This window comes from Ceratotherium simum, chromosome 10 (assembly GCF_057802395.1).
Source record: "Ceratotherium simum simum isolate JZ-2026a chromosome 10, ASM5780239v1, whole genome shotgun sequence".
In the NCBI taxonomy this organism is placed as follows: domain Eukaryota; kingdom Metazoa; phylum Chordata; class Mammalia; order Perissodactyla; family Rhinocerotidae; genus Ceratotherium; species Ceratotherium simum.
This window is the reverse complement of record NC_141909.1, coordinates 53,017,451-53,027,860: the sequence shown is the minus strand read 5'-3', so window position 1 is coordinate 53,027,860 and position 10,410 is coordinate 53,017,451.

Here is a 10,410-nt window from a genome sequence, read left to right as displayed (position 1 = left end):
GCTTTGTGACAATGGGCAGGTACTTACTGTCTCTGTGCCTTAGTTTTCCTGTCTATAAAATTGCGATAATAGTATACTCATGGGCTGCTATGCCTTGAATGAGTTAATATCAATTCCACAATTATTTATCCCAGTCTAGAAGGTTCCAAAAACTAAATTGTGTGTGTGTATGACTCAGTGGCACAAAATCGGACCTAGACTTACAATATGAATAGTCATATATTTTGCTGCAGAAATATTAATACGTTTAATTACAGGATGGTAGCACAGATCTTGCTGAGGTTGTTACAGAATAAATGGTATACCTGTATTCTAAAATTCAAAAATCTGAATTCAGAAACACATGTGGCTCCAAAGGTTTTGAAAGAATTATGTATCTATATATGTAAAAGTGCAAAGAGCAGCGCTTAATTACATCTGTTAGTTACAGATAACGTCAGATTATTTTATATGCATTTAGACTGAGAGGTTTAGATCCTGTAGAAAGCCGTTTTGCTGTAAGTTCAGTCCTTCAAGATTCAGGATTCTGTCTGAGGAAAGTATATCAGCTAGTTAAAAAATAATATAATTTTTAAAATATATAATTTGAGAGCATAAGAGTTCATTGAAAAGTTTTTCATTTGAATGAGTAGTTATTTTAATTTACTTAAGCAGAACTTAAATATGTAAGTATTGTCAGCAGTACCTTAACAAGAATCATAAAATGTAATGGTGGCAGAAGATACAAACTATATGTAGAATGTTAAAGGACTTCCTTTCAGAAGTTCTCTGATTTTGATTCCAATTTAAATCTCAAAACAAGAGTAAAACTGTTAGGGTTTATAAAAACAAGGTGCAAAATCACACCACTCATAAACCACGGATTCTGCCCTGTTCTTGCCTTCATTGTAGAGAAGCTGATAGATGTTTTTGCAAGAGTTAGTCATCAGTCCTGTTAGTTATGAATCCTGTTTTTCCCCCAAAGAATCAGTGGGGAGCAAAGATGCATGTACAGTCCTTTGTATATAGACACTACAGTGGACTCAGGTTTCGGGTTCTCCTTGCTGAAATACCACTTTTTGCTTATCATTTGTACTCTAGCATTGGCCTTTTCTGTGATCTAATTGACTACAAATGCTTTCATAAGTTAGCTAGCTTAGGCTGGGGATGTATAGTTACTGAATATGAAATATGCTAAGAAATTGAATGCAATTCGTTGGCTTTACTATTGTTATTTATTGCAAAATGATCATTTTCTTTCATTTCTACTCTACCACAGAGGCACCTGTTTTACAGGGGAAAGAATACCAACATATGAATCTGGAATATTAAAATCCCAATTCTGACACTTTAATAATAATGGTGTGTTTTGAGGACAAATGACTTAACCCATCTGAACTTTTTTCTCACCTATAACATTGGATGATAATTAATCTCTATTTAGATATTAATTGTGATTAATATCTCAAGATTGTGAGGATTTAACCAAGTCCTGATTCAAAGGATGTGACCAATAAATGTTACTTAAATATAAAGTCATTGGGTTTTTTTTTCTCAGTCTTGTTGAGTAGTGGAATTCCTAAAAGGAGGGTAACAAGTCTGACTTTTACCTGTTATTCAAGGGCTTTCATAATTCAGCCTCAACCAAATTTTTTAGTCTCATCTGTCATTGCTTCACTGTGTACCTAAAGCTCCAGCCGCACACAATACTCTATTCGGGGATTGGTGGCCTTGTTCTTTAAAGGGCCATATAGTGAATATTTTGGCTTTGCGGGCCACATATAGTCTCTATTGCATATTCTTCTTGTTTTTAGTTTGCAGACCTCTCCTCTGTCTGAATATCCTATATATATATATATATATATATATATATATATATATATATATATGTTTTTTCCACCCCACTGGGGAAGCTCCAGTTTCCTATTGTGTCAAAACTGAACTCAGATGCCACCTCCAGGAAAGCTGTTTAATCTTGCACTACTCTGTCAACCACTGACTTTGTAGCAGTTATATTGAGTTATTTGCTTATGGTTGAGGTGTCCATTAGATAGATCCTTTGATAGAGTCATACTAAAACCACAGTGTCTCATGAGCATCTTTGAGAGTCTGATCTCTTTATCAAGTCACTACAACTGACTCATTTCTTCCCCTGTGACAGAGCTTCTTGGTAGGGAGGGAGGCTGGCTTCCAGCTTTGTATCTGCAGTACCCGGTGCATAGAGAATTTGATAGTTGGATAGATACATTTGCTTTTGGTCTTAGCGCTGCATAGAATGTCCTTATTTTCTTCTAGTCTTTCTTTGTGTCTCAAATTAAAATGTTAGTAGTCTTCTGAAATCCCCCTTTCCATGCCCCCTATAGGAGTTCTTTGCCACTCAGGCTGTGATGTGAAAGTGCCTTGTTTGTGCCTTTCTTGTGGCACCTCTCACAGTTGTGATGGTTTTAGGGTTGGTTGTAGTTGTCTGTTTTATCCTTTGTGTCCTGCTCAGTTACAGTGTTATTTACTTAGCTGTGGATCCTTCATGCAGAGCCCCACCCGCCTTTCACACAGTAGATACTCAAGTATTAGAACTGTTACTTTACCCCAAACTAAGTAGTTTTTAAAAGTTTACTTTGTTTTTATATCATGCCCTTGAAATTGATCACTTATTCATCAGTGTAGGTAGAATAGTAACTTTTAAGTAGGTTTTTAACCCATGGCCATGAGAACTAAATCTGATTTGTTCTTAAGTTATCTATATAACTGGAGGGAATATCAGTTATATAACTAACCAAAACCAGTGTGATAGCCGTGTATTTTTTGTTTTGCTATTTAAATTTAAGCTTCCTTTTTTTCGCTCCGATTATTTTAAAACCAAAATGTGTGTGTTTCCTTAAGGATCTGAAGTTTTCTAACTTGAGTAGTCATCCTTTCAGAAGAAATCTTGAGCCCGAGGAACTTCAGTAGAGTAAGGGAGGCCAGAGTTTTACAAAGCCAGGCATGGAATTGGTTTGGGCATATGGAGAGGCCTGGAAAACCAAGAGTGAGTCAAGCAGTTTGATTTATAAGTATACCAACTTCTGGAGGCAGAAATTTGAACTGCTTACTAGTACCTTTTTTTCTGGAAAACCCCCAAGGAAATTTTGAGATATTGAATACAATATGAGCATATTTGGTGAAGATTGCATACTTTATTTCTTAACAATATTAACACCTTTGAGGTCTTTTGGTCAAAAGCCATACACTTTTTTTCTTGGGGTGGGTTTTCACTTTATAGGCAATAGAATAATATAGATAAATGAAAAATACATAGTTCATGATATACCAATTTATTCATTTATTAACATTGAGTGCCAAGTATGTGCCAGATACTGTTTTAGGTCCCAGGGATACACTGGTGAACAAAACAAAATTCCCTGCCTTTATGGAGCTTAGTTTATGGGAGAAATAAGCAAAATGTATGTTAAATGGTGTTAAGTGCTGAGGAAGAAAACTAAATGTGGGAAAAGGATAATAGATGGTTGAAATTTGAGATAGACCAAGTAAGAACTTAGCAGTTGACATTTGAGCGTAGACTTGAAGGAAGCGAAGGAGGAGCTGTGAAGATACTTGAGAAAGAGCACTCCCAGCGGAAGGAACAGCAAACGTGAAGGCCTGATGTGTTTGTGGAACGCTGAGGAGGCTGTGCATCTGGGGCAGAGAGAGCAAGGGATGGAGATTACTGATGGGTGAGACTAGATCATGTAGAGCCTAGCAGGTAATACAAATGAGATGATGGTAGCTAAGGCCGGGGCTTGTCAAGGCTTAATATAAAACCTTGTTGTCCTCGTGCTGTCAACTTTTTATTGCTTGTCATTCTTTTTAAAAACTTTCTAATTTTTATCAAATGTGCATATAGTCAAATCAAATTTACTTTATAAATCTAACAGGGATTGCAATGAAGTTTTACTCTGAATACCTGATGGTATTGATGTGAATGAATTTGAGTTATGGTATATGATTTAATGGATATATGGGAAGTCTCAGTCTCCACACGTACCTTATTTCTGCCTTTCTCTCCTTACACAGTAAGTTACAGGTAATATCACATTTTAGTGTAATCTTTGTTTAGCAAAGGATTTCTTGTTCTAGAATATAGGTGTAGTTATAGCAGAGTAGATAGACAAAATTGGATTACGTAGAATGACTGATTGTGAACAGGTACTTAAATGTGATAAGGATTTTATGTTTAGTAGAATTGTTAAAATCAGATCAGCAGGACATGTTTTTATGGGCCATCTGCCAAAACTAGAAGTAGCTTTGGTACCTGTTACTCCCTTAAACATGTATTTGCATTCCATCCCCTGTCAATATAAGGAGACAAAAATAAAATCAATTTTAGAGCTGAAATGAATCTTAAATATTGTCTAGTTCAAACCTTTGGTTTTACAAATGCAGAAAAATACAGATTTTTTTCCAGAGCACTCTCATATACTTTTTTCTGCATAACACTTTTTAAAAAAAATATATATCAGTTTCAGGTGTACAACATTGTAATTTGGCTTCTGTATACTCTACAGTGTGATCACCCCCCAAAGTCTAGTTACTATCCATCATCCTACAATTGACCCCCTTCACTCCTTTCACTCACCCCCCCAACTCCTTTCCCTGCTGGTAACCACTGATCTGTTCTCTGTATCTGTGAGTTTGTTTTTGTTTTGTTTGTTCATTTGTTTTGTTTTAGATTCCACATGAGTGAAATCCTAACAGTATTTGTCTTTCTCCTGCTGATTTATTTCACTTAGCATAATACCTTAAAGGTCCATCCATGTTGATACAATTGACAAGATTTCACTCTGTTTTATGGCTATTATTGCATCTTCTTGATCCATTCATCCATCGAGGGACGCTTAGGTTGTTTCCATATCTTGGCTATTGTAAACAATGCTGCAGTGAACATAGGGGTGCATATATCTTTTCAAATTAGTGTTTTAATCATGCTTTGGATAAATACTCAGTGGTAGAATAGCTGGATTATATGGTAGTTCTAGTCTTAATTTTTTGAGGACTCTCCATATTGTTTTCCATAGTGGCTGCACCAATTTACAATCCCACCAACAGTATACGAGCATTCTCTTCTCTGCATCTGCTCCAACACTTGTTATTTCTTGTCTTTTTGATAATAGCCATTCTAATACGTGTGAGGTGATATCTCATTGTGGTTTTGATTTGCATTTCTCTAATAGTTAGTGATGTTGAACATCTTTTCATGTGCCTGTTGGTCATCTGTATGTTTTCTTTGGAAAAATAGCTGTTCAGATCCTCTGCCCATTTTTTAATTGGGTTGTTTGTGTTTTTGTTGTTGAGTTGTATGAATTCTTCGTATATTTTGGATATTAACCCCTTATCTGATATATGATTTGCAAATATTTTCTCTCATTCAGTAGGTTATGTTTTGTTTTGACAATAGTTTCCTTTGCTGTGTAGAGATGTAGTCCCATTTGTTTACTTTTGCTTTTGTTTCCCTTGCCTTTGGAGTCAGATTCAGAAAAACATTGCTAAGACCAGTATCAAGGAGCTTACTGCCTATGTTTTCTTCTAGATGTTTTATGGTTTCAGGTCTCACATGCAAACCTTGAATCAATTTTGAATTAATTTTTGTGTGTGGTATAAGATAGTGGTCTAGTTTCATTCTTTTGCTTGTGGCTGATCAGTTTTCCCAATACCGTTTATTAAAGAGAGTGTTCTTTCTCCATTGTATGTTCTTGGCTCCTTTGTCATAAATTAATTGTCCATATATGTGTGGGTTTATTTCTGGGCTTTTACTTCTGTTCCATTGGTCTGTGTATTTGTTTTTGTCACATACTGTTTTGGTTATTATAGCTTTGTAGTATAGGTTGAAATCAGGGAGCGTAACACCTCCAGCATTGTTCTTCTTTCTCAAGATTGCTTTGGCTATCCAGGGTCTTTTGTGGTTCCATACAAATTTTAGGATTATTTGTTCTAATTGAATAAAATATGCTGTTGGATAAGGATTGCATTGAATCTGTAAATTGCTTTGGGTAGAATGGACATTTTAACAGTGTTAATTAATTCTTCCTATCCATAAGCATGGAATATCTATCTTTCCATTTGTTTGTGTCATCTTAAGTTTCTTTCATCAGTGTCTTATAGTTTTCAATGTACAGATCTTTCACCTTCTTGGTTAAATGTATTCCTAGGTATTTTATTCTTTTTGATGCAGTTGTAAATGGGATTGTTTTCTTAATTTTTCTTTCTGATAGTTTGTTATTAGTGTATAGAAACCCCACAGATTTCTGTATATTGATTTTTGTATCCTGCAACTTTACTGAATTCATTTATTAGTTCTAACAGTTTTTTGGTGAAGCTGTTAGGGTTTTCTATGTATTGTATTATGTCATCTGCAAATAGTGACAGTTTTACTTCTTCCTTTCCAATGTTGATGCCTTTTATTTCCTCTTCTTGCCTAGTTTTTGTGGTTAGGACTTCCAATACTATGTTGAATAAAAGTGGCAAGTGTGGGCATCCTTCTCTTGTTCCTGATTTTAGAGGAAACGCTTTCAGCTTTTTCCTGTTGAGTATGATGTTAGCTGTGGCTTTGTCATCTGTGGCCTTTATTATGTTGAGGTATGTTCCCTCTGTACCCACTTTCTTGAGAGTTTTTATCATAAATGGATGTTGAATTTTATTGAATGCTTTTTCTGCATCTGTTGAGATGATCATATGATTTTTATCCTTCATTTTGTTAATGTAGTGTATCACCTTGATTGATTTGTGGATGTTGAACAATTCTTGCATCCCTGAAATGAATCCCACTTAATTGTGGTGTATGATCCTTTTAATGTATTGTTGAATTTGGTTTGCCAATACTTTGTTGAGGATTTTTGCATCTTATGTTCATCAAGGATATTGCCCTGTAATTTGCTTTTTTTTTGTGGTGTCCTTGTCTGGTTTTGGTCTCACAGTAATGCTGGCGTTATAAAATGTGCTTGGAAGCATTCTCTCCTCTTCAGTTTTTTGGAAGAGTTTGAGAAGGATAGGTATTAAATCTTCTTTGAATATTTGGAAGAATTCACTAGTGATCATAACAGTTCTTTAACGTAACTCACAGATAGTTGGTGATAGAATCCAACTTGCCTAAAACTTAAATTATTTAGCCTGATCTTCTGTTGACTTTCTGACTTGCCTCAAATATCAGGCAACTAAAAATTATAGCATTGGGCAGATACTGTGTATAATATATAAGATAGTGGTTCTCAAACTTAATGATGAATAACCCTCACCTGGGAAGGTTTTTTTTTTTTTTTTTTTTTTAATGTAGGCTTTCTCAGCTTCCCTCCTGAGATTTTGAGTCAGTATGTTTGGGATAGGGTCCAGTAAATCTGTGTTTGTAATGACCTGGTGATTTTGAAGTATGTGACCTGCGGCACTGCCCTTAAAAAGCACTGGTTTCAAGGAGTAAAGGAGAGAATAAAGAAGTGATGTTAGCACAAATCATCTCTGATGTCTTATTTCCAATAAATTTTAGAAAAAAGTAAAAAGCTACTTGGCTTGTTCCTTTGAAGAATTTGTTTTCCTCTTATATGGATGTAAAGGCAGAGGACAGATGCTCAATTATTGTGTTTGTGTTTCCATCAGTGGAACCTTAGGGTCGTTATGATGAAGTCATTGAATCCATATAACTGTGTGGTACTGCACATGATGAAAGAAATCTGTTTCAGTCAAACAAATTGAGACGGTTTGGACAAGATGCTAGTTTATCACTGCTGAGATATTATTAAAATTGAGCAGAGAATACTAGAATACTCAATATTCATGGAGAGCCATAGTATATTACTGATTCATAATGAGGCACTATTTCTTCTTTAGCAACTGGAATATTCTCAGATGTTGCCTGTCTGATTACACATAGGTGCTAAGTGAATATTAAAAATTTTGGTGCTGGTTGAGTAGGTCGAGTAGAATGTGTTAGGGTACATCCTGTGGAGATGTTTTTTACTATGTAGTTGTATAGTTACCTCAGTAACTAACCGGCAAGAATATGGTTCTAATTGAAAAGAAACCACTTGTCTTTAAAAGCAGCATGTCCTGCTAAGAGAAAGTTCATGCTTGACTAGTTTATTCCAGGTCTTTGACTGTCAGTATAAAGCAAATTCATTATAAAAAGATGGATAATAGTCTATGTTAATGGAATGTAGGCAGTTGAAAAGAAAATTTTTAGCAATTAATCCACACCTTGGAAGGCTAAAGAACAGGAAGCCACAGAAGTCATGTTTTAAAAAAAAAGTAATTGCAAGTAAATTTGCAAATATAATCTAGCTAAAAAAAATTATATGGAGGTTATTTCTTCCAAGCTATCTTGTTACTATTAAAATTTTTGTGCCATGTTACAGATGAGAAAAAAGGGGTTGAATTTTCTGGGGTTCTGATTCAATTATGGGAATTTGATGTGAAGAGAATTTTTGTAAAGGAGCATGCACAAAGAGAACAGGAATATGACATATGACATCTGTAAATTTATTACTAAACTTATAGAAGGAACTTAGTGGGGTATACCTCTTAAAACAAATGGTTTTTAATAATTTGATGTTTTAACCTAGGGACTTAGTTATAGCTTTGTGGGTATACTATTTGTAGTCCCATTACTGATTTGTATCACTCCATGGTGATAACCTATAAAGATTGACTTCTTATATTTGATTTTAAAACTATTAAGAATGGAAAAGGTTCAGTAAGCCAAATACCTTAGAAATAGCGTGAGCTATTTGCTAGGTTTAGGTTATACATGCATAAATTTATATATAGATGTACGTACTTACCTTGACACAGTAAGTACCTAAAAACTATGTAAATGGATTACTTTTGAATGTAAGCAGTTTAAATAAAACCTATGGTGAGTCCTTTTATTGTTAAAAGTCAGTCAACACTAACTTAACCTGTTTTGTAAATTTGATTCTAATATTATATTGGGCTTTTCAAAGTGAAACTTGTATATGCATATGGAATATGAGCATGCATATATGTACAAAAGCCCTTTAGAAGAAGTTCAGCTTTTTTTTTTTTTTTTTTTTTTATAAACACCAAAACTCACTCTGCCTGTGAAATGTTTTTGCTCAAGTTTGCATCATTGACTCTCAAATTTACACCTTTATGTTTGTTTACACTACCAGGACTATCGATGCATATAGATTTTTGTTATCTCCTTCCTTCCCCCTCAATAAATGAGTTAACTTTTAAAAAATTGTGACCATTTCTATGAAATAAATGTTCATAAAACAAATCAGCATATGCAGCTTATACAGAAATAAAATTATTCCCCTCACACAAGGAATTTCTATTTTGTAAAAATGTAGCTTGTATTTCAGAGTGTAATAAAATCTGGTGTAAGAAACAAACTGTTGAGTGGGTTAAGTGATTATTCTGAATGTATTTACTTTTTTAGTGCCAGTTTTTTGAGGTGGTGGTGGAAGGGGAGGTGTAAGGATGAGGTTAACAAGTTTTTAAAATTGCAATGGAAGTTTGTGGGCATATTTCAATGAGATGTTAATGTAACAGAAAGAACACTTAATACATACTGAAACCCAGCAATACCATTTCTTCATTTTCTGTGTACTGACACAAAGGCAACTATTATGTCTGAGACTACAGTAGTAGCCCTTCCAATCTGAGTCAAACTAGGACCTTGAAAATTAACCTATGATGTCCATAAGGATTGGTTTACAACACCAAGAATTAAATGAATTTCTATAACATAATAAAATATCAACTATGTGTGTGCATGTCTATACACAGTCAAGATTCAGCACAGCGAATTGGGCTGCATTTGCAGCTTTTGCATTGGCCTGGTTAAAGGTAATCTGGGGATTAGTACCAATTTGTGAGAAGTTTTTATTCTGCAGTGTCCTCTCTTCCTTTACTAAATGTTCTTCCTTTGTATACTTGATTCTCCTCTTTCAAAGTAGACTTTTCGTTTTCTTCCTTGAACACAATTTGAGTCTCTTCTATCATTCCTACCCTTAATTCAACCTTGAGTTTCCCCTCTGCCCTTAAAGCATATTTTTTTTCTGTTGACTTCCTTGGGTATTTAGTGACTTTTCCTAACACAGTATAATTTCATTATCTGTTATGAAGTAAAATTTCCACCTCCTATATTTTAATTTAATTATGGTGCTTTGAAAAAGGAGCACCTCTTCCAGAAGCAGCTTTCCTTCCCTTATGACATGCTCTGCTCCTTGCTACATCTGACTTGGCAATTCTGACCTGCTCAGTTCTCACATGGAAAGCTACCAAGGTGATCCATCTAAAATGGAAACTTAACCAGCCCTCTCCTTGCCTGAAACCTTTAATTGGTTTCCTATTGCTTATTCACCAAATAAATAAATTCAAAGTTAACATGCAATATAAGATACAGCTTCTGCCTATATTTCCATCTTGATATTTCCTACATGG